The 16,909-nt window shown below is 40.6% G+C and overlaps 1 pseudogene; it reads left to right on the forward strand.

The window, feature by feature from the left end:
* The first annotated feature begins 3,379 nt into the window (after positions 1-3,379).
* Positions 3,380-4,153, forward strand: LOC128106473 (homeobox protein TGIF1-like; annotated as a pseudogene).
* Positions 4,154-16,909: the final 12,756 nt, after the last annotated feature.

Raw genomic sequence — 16,909 nt, forward strand, 5'->3', positions numbered from 1 at the left:
ACTATTTGCAGATGATATGGTAGTCTACATAAGTGACCAAAAAATTCTACCAGGGAGCTCCTACAGCTGATAAACACATTCAGTAATGTGGTAGGATACAATATTAACTCAAAAAAGTCAGTAACCCATCTATATACAAATGATAAATGCACAGAGAGATATCAGAGAAAAACACCCTTTACAACAGCCATGGACAATATAAAATACCTTGGGGTAACTTAACCAATCAAGTGAAAGACTTACATGACAGGAACTTTAAGTCTTTAAAGAAAGAAATTGAAAGCAGGGGGTGGTGGCACACACCTTTAATCTCAGCACTCGGGAAGCAGAGCCAGGCAGATCTCTGTTAGTTTGAGGCCAGCCTGGTCTACAGAGTGAGATCCAGGACAGGCACCAAAACTACGCAGAGAAACCCTGTCTCAAAAAACCAAAAATAAAATAAAATAAATAAAAAGAAAGAAAGAAATTGAAGAAGATATCAGAAAATGGAAAGATCTCCTATGCTCATGGATAGATGGGATTAACATAGTAAAAATGACAATCTTACCAAAAGCAATCTACAAATTCAATGCAATTCCCATCAAAATCCCAACTAAATTCTTCACAAACCTCAATTGAGCAATACTGAACTTTTGTAGCTAGAGTTTTCCTGCCTGGCCCACGATCAGGACAAATCTCTCTCACCTGCCAGTCTTGCAGCTGCTCAGACCCAACCGAGTAAACACACAGAGACTTATATTATTTATAAACTGTATGGCCGTGGCAGGCTTCTAGCTAACTGTTCTTATATCTTAAATCAACCCATTTCTATTAATCTGTAAGCTGCCACGTGGCTCGTGGATTACCGGTATCTTAACATCTTCTCATGGTGGCCGCTGGCAGCATCTCTCTGCCTCAGCCTTCCACCTCCCCAAATTCTCTTCTCTCCTTGTCCCACCTATACTTCCTGCCTGGCTACTGGCCAATTAGTGTTTTATTTATTAACCAATCAGAGCAACACATTTAACATACAGAACATCCCACAGCAAACTTCATATGGAAAAACAAAAGCCCAGGATAGTTTAAACACTCCTGTATAATATAGAAACTACTGGAGGTATCAACATCCCTGACTTCAAGCTCTCCTATATAGCTATACTAATAAAGATTTTGGTATTGGCATAAAAATAGGCATGTGGACTGATGGAATTGAATCAAGGACCCTGTCATAAATTTGCACACCTATGAACACCTGATTTTTGACAAAGAAGCCAAAAATACAATGGAAAAAAGAAAGCATTTTCAACAAATGGTACTGGCATAACTCTATGGCACCATGTAGAAGAATGAATACAGATCCATATCTATTGTCCTGCAGAAAACTCAAGTCCAGGTGGATCAAAGACCTCAACATAAATCCAGTTACCCTGAGCCTAACAGAAGAGAAAGTGGGAAGTAGCCTTGATGAACTAACACAAGAGACAACTTCCTAAATATAACACTAGTAGCACAGACACTGAGATTGACACTTAATAAATGGGACCTCCTGAAACTGAAAACCTTCTGAAAGGCAAAGGATATCATCATTAAGATAAAACAGAAGGCTACAGAATGGGAAAAAGATCTTCACCAACCCCACATCTGACAGAGGGCTGATCTCCAAAGTATATAAAGAACTCAATAAACTATACATCCAAATACCAAATAATCCAATTAAAAAATGGGGTACAGATTTAAACAGAGAATTCTCAACCAAAGAATCTCAAATGGCTGACATACACTTAAAGAACTCTTCAGCATCCCTAGCCATCAGGGAAATGCACATCAAATGACTCTGAGATACCATCTTATACATATTAGAATGGTTAAGATCAAAAATACTAATGATAGCCTATGTTGGAGAGAATGTGGAGTAAGAGAACACTCCCTCTACTGCTGGTGGGAGTGCAAACTTGTACAGCCACTTGGATATTGGTATGGCAGTTTCTCAGAAAATTGGGAATCAATCTATCTCAAGACCCAGCTATATCAATCTTGGGCATATACCCAAGGCATCAAACCACAAGGATGGTTGCTCAGTTATGTTTATAGCAGCATTATTTGCAATAGCCAGAACCTGGAAACAACCTAGATGCCCCTCAACTGAATAATAGATAAAGAAAATGTGGTACATGTACACAATGAAGTAATACTCAGCAGTTAAAATTAAAGACATCCTAAAATTTGCAAGCAAATGGATGGAAGTATAAAAAAAATCATCCTGAATGAGGTAACCGAGACCCAGAAAGACAAACATGATATGTACTCACTTATAATTAGATATCAGCTGTAAACAAAAGTATAATCAGCCTCAATTCACAGCCCCAGAAAGGCTGGATTAACCATGATGACCCCAAGAGGGACTCATGGATTACCCTGGGAAGGGAAAATAGATGAGATCTCCTCTGCAAACTGGGAGTAGAGGGTGGGTAGAGGGGAGGGGATAGGGAATGGGAACATGAGGGATCTGAATGGTCTAGTTGGGAGAGGGTGGAGAAGGAGAGCAGTGAAAGCGATATCTTAATAGAGGGGGCTCTTATGGGGTTAGGGAGAATTCTGGTGTCACAGAAACTCCCAGGAATCCACAAGGACTATTGGGAGCTGTTGGTAGAAAAAGGGCATGGAAGTATACAGCAGGTGACAACTAATGTTCAATAGGTCAACCTTTCAGAACCAAGGGTTATGGTAGAGAAATCATCATGCAAGGCATTTTGGAATTACTGCTTTTTTGAAAGAATTGGCTGTTTCTTGTTGTAAACTTCTTATGCATTTACACTATATCTCCCCATTACCATGCATTTTCATGTAATTTGTATATGCAACCTCATGTTTACATTTCAGTCTCATGGGCAACTGTGGGGCGTTTACCCACCAACCCCACAGTTCCCCAGAGTTTTCTTGAGTGTGAGAAGCAGGAAATATTAGATAGAAGGATTTATTGTGGAGAATCTTGCAGAGATAAACAGATAGAAAATAAAGGATAGCCTCGAGAGGGCCTGGAACCTTTTCCAACAGGCCCGACTGTCTCTTCTTCAGGGTTTTTATAGAGATGCCAAGGGGTGGAGCAAAAGACCTCCTCCCCCAGCACAGCCAAGTGCAGACCATCTCAGACACCTGCACTCAGGCCTGTGGTCCTAATCATCCTCTATGCGGACCTGCTGGGTAAAGCCACGAGGAACCCGAGAACAGGCTCCCACAGGCAACTAAAACTGTGGGTGGCCAGGAAGATGACTTTTCCTTTAGCTGTATAATTTCGATATACAGAAAATATACTCATCCCCCTCCCCTCTTCCCCCCACCACTTCAACTGCTGGCCCCTAGGAACCCCAGCTTCACCTCTCGCTGGGTCAGGAGTTACAGAATGAAAAGCAAAAAGGGCATTGTTACAGCATCCGGCAGTTAGACTGAGGATGAGGACACCATGGATATTCCCATGGACCTTTTCTCCTCAGCGGCCTCTGGCAAGAGAAGGAAGAGAGGCAATCTGCTCAAGGAGTCTGTTCAGATTCTGTGCGACTGGCTGTATGAACATCCCTCCAAGCAAGAGAAAGCAGTGCTCTCCCAGCTGACACCCCTGTCCACACTGCAGGCTCCTCCCAGACATGCTGAGAAAGGATGGCAAAGATCCAAATCAGTTCACGATTTCCCGCCGTGGGGCCAAGATTTCAGAAGCTAGCTCTGTGGAAGCTGTGATGGGCATCAACAACTTCATGCCAGCTCTAGACGAGAGCCCGTTTCATTCCTGCACAGCTGGACCCAACCCAACCCCAGGGAGGCCAGTGTCTCCCAAGCCTTCCTCCCCGGGATCCATTCTGGCTCGCCCATCAGTGATCTGCCATACCACTGTGACTGCATTGGATGATGGGCCTTTCTCTCTCTGCCAGCCAGTTGGTGTGGGACAGAGCACAGATGTATAGCAAATAACAGCCAGAAACTTTACAGACACCTCTCTCATGCACCCAGAGGATGCTTGCAAATTTGGACTGAATCTAAACCCTCAGAGTGGTCTTTTCAACACTTCTCCCCCTACTCCGCCGTACCTCAACCAGGATTTTAGCAGATTCCAGCTTCTAGTGGATGTTGCATTCAAACGGGGGGGGCAGAGATGGAGCTTCAGGCCAAACTCACAGCTTAATCCTTTTTCAGACAAAACAGTGCTCCAAAATATGGTCGTGATTGTCAGGGTGATGGCAAGAGATGCATTATTTTATATATTTTTTTATTAATATTTGCACATGGGATTGCTCAAATGAAGCTTCCTGTTGCTGAGATGTCTTCAATGGAACATAGTCATTTCAAGAACTACAAACTACAGCTACTGTAGAAACAAAGGGTTTTCTTTTTAAAATGTTTCTTGGTAGATTTTTCATAATGTGAGATGGTTCCCAATATCATGTGATCTTCTCCCCACTCTTTTTTTTGACTTTTTTTCAGACTGTGCAATACTTAGAAGCCATAGTATCTTTCTATTTCCATGGGAACAGGATGCCCACATACAGTCTAATGAAAAAACATTCAGTTTTTTTTTTTTTTTTTTTTTTAGATTCAAGCAAGTATGAATCTAGTTGTTGATGTCTTTTTTCATGATGTGATAAAGTATTTTCTTTTAAAAACGGGAAAATATCCTAGGCTATGCTTTATAGACAGATATATTTTCCCATAATACTGTAGACACTTAAAGCCTCCTTTGTTCCTTTTGCTCACAGTGACTCAGGAAATAATAATCTCTCCTCAGTCTAACACAAACTGCCCACATTTAGCTCAATTTTACTTCAGAGCAAGTTTAAACTAGACTAAAGGGCTTTGTAAAACATTACAGTTATGCAAAAGATCAAAGTTACAGGTGTCTCACCAAGGCTACTAACACAACATACCCTAAGAAAAGCCTGCCAATTCTTTGCTTGCCAAGTTTGTTGATGAAAAACAAACAAACAAAATAAAACCCCTATGTTTCAGAGTTTGTTGCACTGGGCACTGCACCTCCTCCCTCTGGTCCTGAGACCTTGGAACCTTGTGTTACCATGGTAATGGCACTGCTCCTTATTGTCTATTTTAGGAAGACAATGACCTTGAGGGTTTTGAAACTTCTCAGGATTACAAGGAGTCTCCAGTGAGAAATGTAAGGAATCAGGCAAGAGAGGAGCTAAGAATGAGAACTGAAAAGAAGTTGTAGACTTAGAAAAGCAGTAGAACAAACAGAGAAAAGTAGAGATCAGAAAGCTTACTTAGAATAATAAAGTGATGGACTAAAAGAGCATGGTGTGCATAGATTTATTTGATATCCTTAAGATTAGAATCCTGCTGCTTGTAAGTGCCTTTGTTGGACTCTGGGAGAAAGTTTTTCAGGGCAGGCACCCGAAATGCTTTTGATAAAGGACAAGCCCAGCTAAGACTCCTAGCAATAGTGGAGAGGGTGCCTGAAATGGCCGTCTTCTATAATCAGATGGTGGCTACCATAAATGTCATCATAGAACCTACATCCACTAACTGATGGAAGCAGATGCAGAGATCCACAGCCAAGAATTGGGCAGAACTCCAGGAGTCCAGTTGAAGAGAGGAAGGGGGAATTATATGAGCAAGGGCATTAAGATCAGAAGGAGAAACCCACAGAGACAGCTGACTCAAGCTAATTGGAGTTCAGGGACTCTAGACTGATAGCTACGGAGCCTGCATGGGACCAACTTAGACCCTCTGCATGTGTGTGACAGTTGTGTATCTTGGTCTGTTTGTGGGGCCCATGGCTATGGATCAGGCCCTGTCCCTGCTGCATGAGCTGGCTTTTTGGAGTCTATTCCCTATGGTGGGATGCCTTGCTCAGTATTGATGCAGTGGAGAGGAATTTGGTCTTGCCTCAACTTGGTATGCCATGCTTTGTTGACTCCAATGGCAGGCCTTACCCATTCCGAATGGAGAAGGAGGTATGGATGTGGGGGAGGGGTGGGACAGATGTAGGGGTAGGGAACGGGAAGAGAGAAAGGAGGGGAAACTGGTTGATATGTAAAGTAAATTAAAAAAATTAAAAAGATACTTTTGTGGGGAGTGAAAACTCACACTTCTCATGATACTGAGCAGATCTGGTGGCCTTCCATTCATATCTTGTTTTAGAGTTTTAAATTAAAGTACTTTCTATTCTCAAACTGAGTGATATCTTTAGTTCTTTAGGTTTTTCTCTCTTGCTGTTTCAAGTGTATTCTGTTGTGGAATCCTATCCTCCGGGTATAGTATAGCCATTCCTTCCTGGACTCTCAACAGCACAATTACCATGTCATACTCACAAGATTGGGCCTATTCATGTTTCTACATGGACAGTCTCAGGAGGAGAGTTTTCTTTGGTAGTGTAGCTGCTTGTAAGTTACCCATGCCCTTGTAAGGAACTCACTGTCCATGCTCCTATGAGTTACCCCAGTTAAGCCCACTGGTTCACTGAGCTAGATGGGTGGAATTTATTATTATTATTATTATTATTATTATATTATTATTATTATTTTGATCTGTCACTGGTGCACTATCTGGGATAAACAGATGTTTATTCACCTCTCCCCAGGAAAAGTTAATGCCATATCCATTCCTGGAAACATAGACACCACTCTGGAGCTTGTCTGAAATCTAGAAAGCCAGTTCTTACACCAGACCTGCTGGAGGATGCCCATGATATTCATATGCTTGTTGCAGTCTGAGAAGGTTCTCAATGGAAAGCCAGTGATTTTCTTGTTTTAGGTCAGAGACAAATGCTAACAAAACTATCAGACAGACAAAAGCCATTGCTTAGAGAGGGTATTCACCTACTCCAAGCTCTTTCATGTACCATAGACTCTTTCAATGACAGGAGAAACTAGAATGCACATAAATTTCCAGTGTGGCCCTCTAACATTGTTCCCAAGCAGCTAGCAGCCAGACAGCAAGGCATTAGATTTCTTACCCATGCACTACCTCTATAAATGTGTGCAAAGACAGTTTCTTACTGTTTACTTCTCTGTTCTTCTTGAAACACCATTGTACCCAGTGTCAAACCAATGTTAAATATGTTTTCCTTTTCATGTTGGCACATAATATCTGTGAAGTACTTTTGAACTTCCTGTTTTTGTTTTTCAGTAGCCTTGGTTAGGCAGCAGAGCAGACATTATTGCATGTAAGTCAAGAACTAAGTTCCTTGAGATTCAGAGATGTCAAGTAAAAGCACAAGGCTATGCCAACTTTGGTGCTGCCTTTCTTTGTAGAGAGAGCAGACCCTCCATTGGGGCTGATTTGCCTTTCAGGTGCCTGAGAGAGCCTTTCTTAGAAGATTGACAGGGTCTATATTTATCATGTAAGATTCTGAGACAGAGACACCAAAGACACAGTTAGACTACAGTGTCTAAATACCAGGTCCCCTAAGCCTCAGGCTGTGTGTTATATGCTCTTGGACACAGAGAACTTCCAGCACAGTGAAGTGCTGGCTGGTCCTCCTCGCCAACCCAGGCCCTGCTAAACCAGGATACCTGATGGGCTCAGAGCTTGTTTGAGCAACCTGTCCACTCTGCTCTCTCAGTGTGCCTCATGTCCTCTCTCATTTTATAATACACGATTTCTTCCTACCCATGGCTCTTTCCCAGGTCCATGTATTCCACCTATTTTATGTAGCTAAAAAATCAATATTTTACTACCCACTTGTCAAGCTGTGAATACATTTTTATTTCTAATTCTTCCATCCATATAGGATATTTTAGAGTGTCTAATTTTTTTTCTTACAAGAAATGCATGCATAGCTGTCTCTAAATGCTGTGTATGCAGCACTTGGCCAATATTCCCTGTGTCCTGCTCTTTAAAACTGCGTACTGTGTATGCTGGGCAGAACAGCTGGAAATTGGCCAATTAAAGTGTCTTGTTGGCAAGATGTTGAAACTTGAATCATTAGCAGGATTGTTGATCTATTGACCCTTACCCCCTCTAAAAGCTGATTAAAAGGCTATTTTTGTTCTGCTTTGCCTTTGTTTAGGCATATATTTCATGCTTCCTAAATTGTGATAATATGGTGTGTCTGACTAATGAATCTGTCAGTGTATTAGAGCAGAGTTGGTTGTGTCAAGTGCTTGTAGCCAGATAAACAACATCAAGGTGCTCTTTGAGGCAGACTGAGAGACAGTGTCTAATGTAACCAGTCTTCTCAAGAAATATGCACACTTCCTTCTACACACAAAGACAGCCTGCTGCAGTCCCTGCCACTTCTTGAATATGGCACTATATTTTGTGCCAAGATCCTTTCTGCAACCCACAGGGCATTCCTCTAAATGAAAAGTAGACACTCTATGAAAAATCAGTCTTATTTCCCCTCAAGACAGATGTGGGCAAATGCAGGCCAATTCTGTTGATAGTCTCATTGCATGTACAGCCTTGAGTTTTAGCAATTTGAGAGCAATATAACTTATTTACCTGCCTCAAAAGGACAAATTGTGTACTTGGGCCACAGTTGGGATTCTGCAAGTGTTGCCTGAGTAATGATGTAGTTTGTTTCTGGGGCTGAGTTTTGAGAGGTATTTTCTTAGCAGGGAATGTGCTATCTTAAACATTATTTCAGATATTAATAAATGTTCCAGGAAGCCAGGTCACTTTAGGACATCAACTGAAACAGTTGGTAGACAAAAATTCTGTTTCAGGCAATTCATAAACAAGCACGGTTTGATTAGCGATGGTCAGAAATTGATGCAGGATGAACAATAAATCTTTGAGGCCCTCATCTCTTCTTCAAGGTCAAAAACCAATATGTCCAGGGAGGAACAGGTGAAACTTTATAGTCTCAGGCAGAATTTTCTTGAGTAATTGTTCATTGTCTCCCACTGGTCTCTAGATACAAGTAAAAAGAGACTGACTAAACTGGTGTTAAATCTGCTGAGTAGTTAGGGTAAACCAGCTGTAGTATGGTTAAAAAGGCCCATAAAAGTCTGGTGTCTTGGTTTGCAGCTCTTGAGTGTTCTGCCCACTCACTCACACTTACTCACTCTTTTGTATGCTGGCTGCTTTTGAAGTCCTCACATACACTTTAAACTTGCTGCAGAAAGCAAGTTCAGGACAGGCATCACTTCCTCATATATTGTTTCCACCCTCCAGTCAGAACTAGTTTTTCCACTGCACCATCTTAAAATAAAAAGTTTTCCTATATACCTTATTAAAATATACAATTGCATATGTGTTTACTAGGATAGCAATGGGAGGTCACTCCTAAGAAGCATAGAGACATATCTAATGGTTGTCAAGGCACAGAGAAAGGAAGATGGAGACAGACAAGATTGTGGTCTCCAGTGCGACATTAGTCTGCTTTTAAATCTACCCCCTAAATGGGGCTTACTGTCTCAAAAATTATCATGATAAGTATTAAGATGCTTAAAGCATGGCATTAATAGGTTCTCAGAGAAATCCCAACTTCCTTGAGATGGTTTATGTAGAAGGACACAAGGTCCCTGTGCTACTCACAGATAAGCATCAGAGAAACCATGAATTTTATACACACAGGCTTTTCTCTTCAACAGAAGGAATGTGCGTACCTGTTTTCCTTCCAGAAGTCTGGGAGTGTGTAGCATGAATCTTAAAGAGTCTTGTTAATAAAAACAAACCTGGAGTCAGGTATTGGGGTGAATGCTGGAAGATCAGAGAAGCAGAACAAGTCACAGCTTCCTCACCTCGACAGTTCCTCAACTGATCCTGTTTCCTCAGACTGGAAGCCTCTGAGTCCTCATCCAGAATGAATCTCAGCTGAACTGCTTCTCGAGAGCCTGAAGCTTAACCAGCCTAGTTCCTGGTTTTCATGCCTTATATACCTTTCTGCTTTCTGCTCTTACTTCCTGCGATTAAAGGCTCACTTTCTAGAATTAAAGAATTGTTTCACCATGCCTGGCTGTTTTCTATGTGGCCTTGAACTCACAGAGATCCAGATGGATTTCTGCCTTTGGAATGCTAGGATTAAAGGCGTGAGTGCCACCATTTTCTAGCCTCTGTATCTAGTGGCTGTTCTGTTCGCTGACCCCAGATAAGTTTATTAGGGTGCACAATATTTTGGGAACACAATACCACCACAAGAGTGGATGTTGTTTAATAACCTAGTGATCTTTTGCTATTCTGGAGCCAATCTTTACCTGAATCACCCAGACTCCTGAGCATTGTTTCTCAGTCAGTAGAACCCATTCTTGTGAAAGACATCACAGGTACTTTGCAAAAGACATGTGCTTTGCAAAGGAGATTCGATTTAGTCATGCCTTAAACTGTGTTGTGATAATTATGAGGAAACTTTTTTCCAAAGTTGTACTGTACTTAAATATGTAAAAAATAAACTTCTCAGTGTCAGACTCTAGAAAGTTGAACCAGCCTGGCTAAGTAAGTTGTGCTGAACCATGTTTCCTTCTTGCCTCTCACAGTTCATTTTTCTGCTGGTCACAGCATTTACAGGCTTACCTGCAGATTCCTGCAAAGAGCTGTTTCTTGAAAGGAGGAAGTAATAAAATACCCTCACATTTGTTTAACTATAAGTCTTACTTGTGAAAATATATCACATGGCCTTTGCACAGAACAAGTTGATAGTGTAGATCAAGGTTCTTGGGCTGGAGTGATGTCTCAATGGGTAAGTGCACTTGCTGTGAAAACCTGAAGACCTGAGTTTGGGTCCCCGATAGCCATATAATAATCCTGGTATGTCTATTACCCTAGCTGTTTGGAGAGCAGAGACATGACAGTTGGTAGGGCTTGATAGGCAATCAACTAGCTCCATGTTCAATGACAGATGTTTCCCTAATGAATAAAACCATGAGTGATAGAACAGGATATCCAACATCACTGTCTGCCCTCTGTGTGCACATGGGCTCATGTACCTGTATACACATGTGCACGTACACCATACACACATATACCATCTCCCCACACATGAATCCAACAATGGCTTAAGCCATTGGTTCCTTCAAACTTACTCCCAATGATGCATCCTGATTTTATTCAAAGACATTGAAAATAGTTTTCATTTGGTGATAGCTACGACCTGCTTTGATTATTACATAAAAACACTGCCAATGTCCAATGGTTTAGGATAAAGGAAATGGTTTACATTGTGAGGTGTACTCACAAGGTGAATGTGGGGGCCTAAATTACTCAGGATCAGAGAATCTGAGCTTGCTTTACCTTGTATGGCTGCGTAAGGGGATGATTGGACCACGGGTCTGGGTATCAGGTGTTTGGAAGGGTTTACACTTGTCTGTAGCTAGAAAGGGGGTATGTCTTTTGCCTCCTCCCGCATTGTTATAAAAAGCCCATTTGAATAAAGTTCTGGGCCATTTGGTATTGACCCAGTTCCTCCTGAAGCCATCTTGTGTTTATGTCTTTCTTCTTATCACCTGGGTCTCTCTTTCTACCTGATATTTTCTTCTCCCTCTCTCCTCAAGAGTACCCAGGGCAAGGTCAGGGAAGGTGCCCCACAGATGAAATATTGTGCAACTATTCCATGCCTTTGGAAAGAAAAGCATGATAATGGCAGAGGAAGACAGTGACGGCAATGCTGAAAACAGCAAACCATATGACTATATACATGCTGGTCCTGATTTCATTACAAAGATGAGAGGCCATAGTGAAAAATAATAATAAGATTGTATATTTATTATAGATTTATTATGTCTTGGGGATTATGCCTAAGGATTGACATGTAGTATCATGAAGCCAATTAGCACACAAAGTAATAATTTTAAGTTAGCACTTTTGTAGATAATTTGATCTTATTCTTCCTTCTCTCCTTACTCTCCTTCCCTGGTCTGTCTCCCTCCCCCACATCACTTCTGTGCCGTAACAACCCTGAGATATTTGACTTCATATGAAATTAATTTCATTACCCTCTTTTTTTCCTCTTTCATCTTCGTTATGATCTCTTCTTCCCTTGTCATTATTCCCTTTGTAATTTTGTGACCTACGACTCTTAACACACACACACACACACACACACACACACACACACACACACACACACACACAGTAAATTCTAAGATTTGCTTGTGAAAGAAAACACGTATTTGACTTTCTGAGTTTCTGAGTCTACCTCATTTCATTTAACAAAATGGCTTCCAGTTCAACCTATTTTTCTGAAAATGTCATGATTTCAATTTTCTTTGCATTTGAATAAAGTTTTATTGTATATATGCATCACATTTTCTTTATCCATTCATTAATGGATGTCGAGGCAGGTTTCATTTCTTAACAACTGTAAACTGTTCAGTTGTAAACATGGATGTGCAAGTATCTTTGTGGGAGGATTTAGAGCATCTTGGGTACACATCCAAAGGACGAGCCTTCCCACTGACTTTCTCATAAATTAGTAAGTGCTTTCAATGGAGATGGAATTCAGACTCCCTGTTTCCTTCTCTAAGTATGTGTCCTCCTTTTCATCATGCTCTTAGTCCATGCAGCACAGACATAATCTTGCAATGCAACCTCATTTATTTGATCAGTGCACTTAAGAGTTTAAAGATACAGATCCAATTTCTTGACTAAATCAAAATCCATGCTTTTAGACAAGAGTATTTAAAGTTTCTTAAGAGAATATTGAGAATAGTGCTTCTAGTACATCTAGTGAGGAAGTTTTCAATGTTTCTTATTTGTTATATTTTTTAAAATAGTGCTTGTGTGTATATATATGTATATATAATAATGTACACAAATGAGTTCATGTGTATATGGAAAATGGAGGACAACTTTGGATGTCATCCTCAGGAATACTATCTATTCCCTTTTTGACAGGTTTTCTCATTGGCTGGGAGCACACAATTAGACTAGACTGTCTGGTCAAAGAACCAAGAGTTGCTCCTGTCTCTGCTTCCCAGTGCTGTGATTACAAGTACATATCACCTTGACCACCTTTTAATGTGGGTACTGGAGATAAAACTTAGGTTTTTGTGCTTGGAAGCAAACATTTTCTCAATTAATCCAGTCCCAGCCTCTTTGTTATTCTTTATGTTCAAACCTATTAGCAGACAATGTCACAATAATGGACATGAGGCATGTCTGAAGACAACGACGGTGCAGTTTCTAGTAAATCATTGTTTAATTAAAATGTAATTACACTGTTTGCCTCTTCCTCTCTCCATTCCCACCCCTCCCAATTGTTTTTAATTGTAAGGAAAGAAAGCTCTGAACATAACAGCTGTATCTTAGAGGGGTCAGGGGGTGGGACATAAGAGGTTTGAAACCTACAAAGAATAAAAGCTGTATGTCAATCATGGAGCTGAGACATCACTTGAGAAAAAAAAAAATGCCCAGGCTACTCCCACGGCTGACAAGAGCAAAGTGTCAGGTAAGCTTCTGAAGTAGAAATCACTGGAGAGTATGAACAGGACAGCAGAAACTTAGGCTAAAGAAGCCCCAATCTAATGTAAAAGGCAGGTCTCTCTCTCTCTCTCTCTCTCTCTCTCTCTCTCTCTCTCTCTCTCTCTCTCTCTCTCTCTGTCTTTCTCAAAGTAAGGCATCTTCTATTAAGCTAAGCTTCTGACAATGTTTGCATTTTCAGATACACAAATATAAGCAATTATAAATTACCCTTCCTGCTTTAATTCTTTACTCATTCAATAAATATTTACTGAGTGTATTCAAATATGACACGAATACCCAATGATTTTTATCTACCAAATAACTTTTGGATCTGTTTTCTAGTCAAAGCCACCATCTTTTGAACATTGTATTAATTTCATATCAATTTGGCTACACCTATGTGCACTATCTCTTTACTCAACATTTTTTTTGTCTGACCATACTGCCCCAGAGAAATCTTAAACTCCAAGTCTTCTTACTTCACTGTGGAATGCTCAGTGCTCTTAAGAGAGTCAACTGCCACCGGGCTGTTAGGTTTCTTGTAAACACTGGCTCTGCCAGACCTCTGTTCATTGCATGTCTCTTATTGGTTCCTCTGCCACATTTCAAGAGACGTTTCAGGATACTTACTGTCCCCTCTCTCATCCAAGTGATCTTGCTCTGGAAGTTCAAGACTTTTTAACCACTGAGTAGATATTAGTTGGATGCCAAATGTCTTCTATGTACCAGGGATTATATAAAGTGCTGGTGATAAATCCTGACTGGGAGACTACACCTGTGCCACAGCTCATAACCTAGACCATAAGCTAAGGGCTTGTCACATTTGATCATGACATTTGCTGTGACTCAGTGTGAAGCAGATGATGGAAGTGTGAGGAAAACCACTTTAGGAGCACTGTTGGACAAGGAGAAAAGATTTTAGATGAATTTTAAAAGACAAGAAAGGGCTAAAGAGGGAAAGGCCCAATAAGGGTTACTAAAGTGGGTGAAGGGCAGAACCACAGAAGTAATGACTCATGGAACCTGTGTAAATCAAGTTATGGACAGTCATGACACACCCATCTCATATCATTAGAGGTCAAATGCAAAGTAACTTCTATTGGCAGAGACTATAACCTGAATCTCAGATTCAGTTCTGATCTATGTAATAATCCTTGAGAAGAATACAATGTCCTCCAAGAAAACTAAAGTCTTCCATAGACTGATAAACCAATAAAGAGTTTGAACCCACTTTAGCCGTTCCCTGAATGTTAGGACAGGTAATTTGATACTTTTATAAAACTGGAATTTTCATTTTCCTCTAAATTCCATTTTGCTATGCAGGTAAACAAATCTAATGTCATCTCATAATAAATTACTCCTTCAACCTTACAAATTATAGAAGACAATTGAAAACTGGACCCCTTTAAATTAATTGATCACGGTCTACAGCAGAGTCTATCAGAGTTCATGTCTTTACCTCCAAGACCCTGATTTCAGTTTTGAGAGAAAACATTCTTTCTTGGTAAGAGATGTAGAGAGCTTGGTTCTGCTGTTTCTACATCCTGTGACCTGATTAAAAGTAGTGACTTTGGGGCTTGGGATATCACTTAGTAGTAGAATAGTTATCTAGTATATACAAATCCTAGGATCAAACCCCAGCGTGCGCACGCGCGCATACACACACACACACACACACACACACACACACACACACACACACACATACACACACACACACACACACACACACACACACACACACACACACACACACGAGGGAAGACAGAGGGAGGGAGGGAAGGAAGAAGAAGGGAGAGAGAGACATACAGAGAGAGAGGGGGGCGAATTAGGAACACACCTCAAAACTGAAACAAATTTCTTTTTAACTTTCTTTTTTCTTATTCTTTGTCTTTCACATCATGTATCCCCTCACATCTGCCTTCTGCCTCTGCAACTCCCCTCCCCAAATAAAACACAATAAAAATTAAGAGAAAAAAGGAAGAAAGGGAAAATCTTATCATGGAGGCTTCAGTATGACACAGTGAGTCATGCAGTAAAACCCTTTATCCACACATCTTTACATGTAGGCATTCATCACAAAGAATCATTGGTCTGGTTCTAGGCCCCTGGTCTCTGCTACACTATTGACATATGGGCTAGTCACAGCTGTAGGCTCTCAGTTGTACATACACTGTGTTTGCAGCTAACACAGTGAGTGATCACTGGATACCAATAATACACCAAGCATCACTGGGGATTCTAAATGGTTGGAGCATGGTGCTTGAGTGGTGGGGTAATCTAACACAACTATAAACGACAACCTTGAACACATGAATAGTGTAAAATGCTAAACTATGGTTAAAAGCAATTTCCTAGAGAGCTTGATTCCTTACACCAGCATTTGCAAAAGCTTATTGTTGTCAAGCTTGGGTCGGTTTCTAATGGAAATAGTATTTTAGTCAGTGTTACGTTGAAAGTATATTCCAAAGAGTAGGGAGACAAAGAACAGGCTACTGGAATCACAACTCTGCCCTGCAGAGTTGCCTAAAGTCAAAATTGTTTGTGGTTTTGTTTATGCTTATTTATTCTGGGCCCAGTAGCACAAACAAAATGTACACAATGAAATCTTGACTCATATATCTCCTTTTTATTATATACCCAGTTTCATTTGTCCTTTCTCTACCCTCAAGTTTATGATTTTTTAAACATAAGGACTGATTGTAATTCTTCTTTAACAGGAGGCATTTGGGAACTGACCAGGAGAGATGGAAAGACTGCATAATAAAAAGAACTAAAAAGATTCATATGAATGGATGTGTAACTCAGAATTCCTGAAGAGCGCTTTTCTGTAAATACAGACTAATGTGTACCTCCTCAAACATGCTGGGTGATGGTCACTATCCTATCTGCACTCCTCGATCACTTAAGCTCATTCCACATGTAATCCCTATTTTAAATCTGTCTTTCTTTACCCGGACCATTTTTTCTTTAATGTGGACAACAGAATTTAAGTTTAGTGCTTCCCACAAACAGCATGAAAATCTTTTAAATTACATAGCATGGATGGATTTTCACCCCTTCCTCTAAACACAATATATATACTGTCTCTGGGGCTCACTTAAAGATTCCTTACTTATGATAAAACTACTGCTTGGTACAGACATGGGGCAGACACACCACATCACTGCATGTGCTTGCTCAGAGAGCAGTGTCACCAGTGAAGCTGAAACACAAAGCAAAGGTCCCCTGATCCTTATAGCATACAGCACCTTAAATGTTGTACTTGTTAACGGTTTTCTTCTCAAATGTGCAATGCAGTATCTACTACTTCCCAGGAGGACCTGTTATTTTGAATTGTGTACTCTGGGCCAGATGCAGAGAGTTCAGGGTTCATGTTTTTGAGAGGGAAAAATGATGGGAAAATGGGGGAAAATGGTCCACTTCTGGGAGAATCCTTAACAAGAAAGCAGGTTTACTTCTGGAGAGAATAAAGTTACTTTTCTTTCACATGGCCCTTTCTAGCACCAGCTTGTTTATCCTGTACTGGTTACATGTACAACTTTCTGTATGAGAAACTTTGTGAGAAACATAGTTAACTGAA

The sequence above is a fragment of the Peromyscus californicus genome, unplaced genomic scaffold (assembly GCF_007827085.1).
Source record: "Peromyscus californicus insignis strain IS unplaced genomic scaffold, ASM782708v3 Scaffold_9__1_contigs__length_137607984, whole genome shotgun sequence".
In the NCBI taxonomy this organism is placed as follows: domain Eukaryota; kingdom Metazoa; phylum Chordata; class Mammalia; order Rodentia; family Cricetidae; genus Peromyscus; species Peromyscus californicus.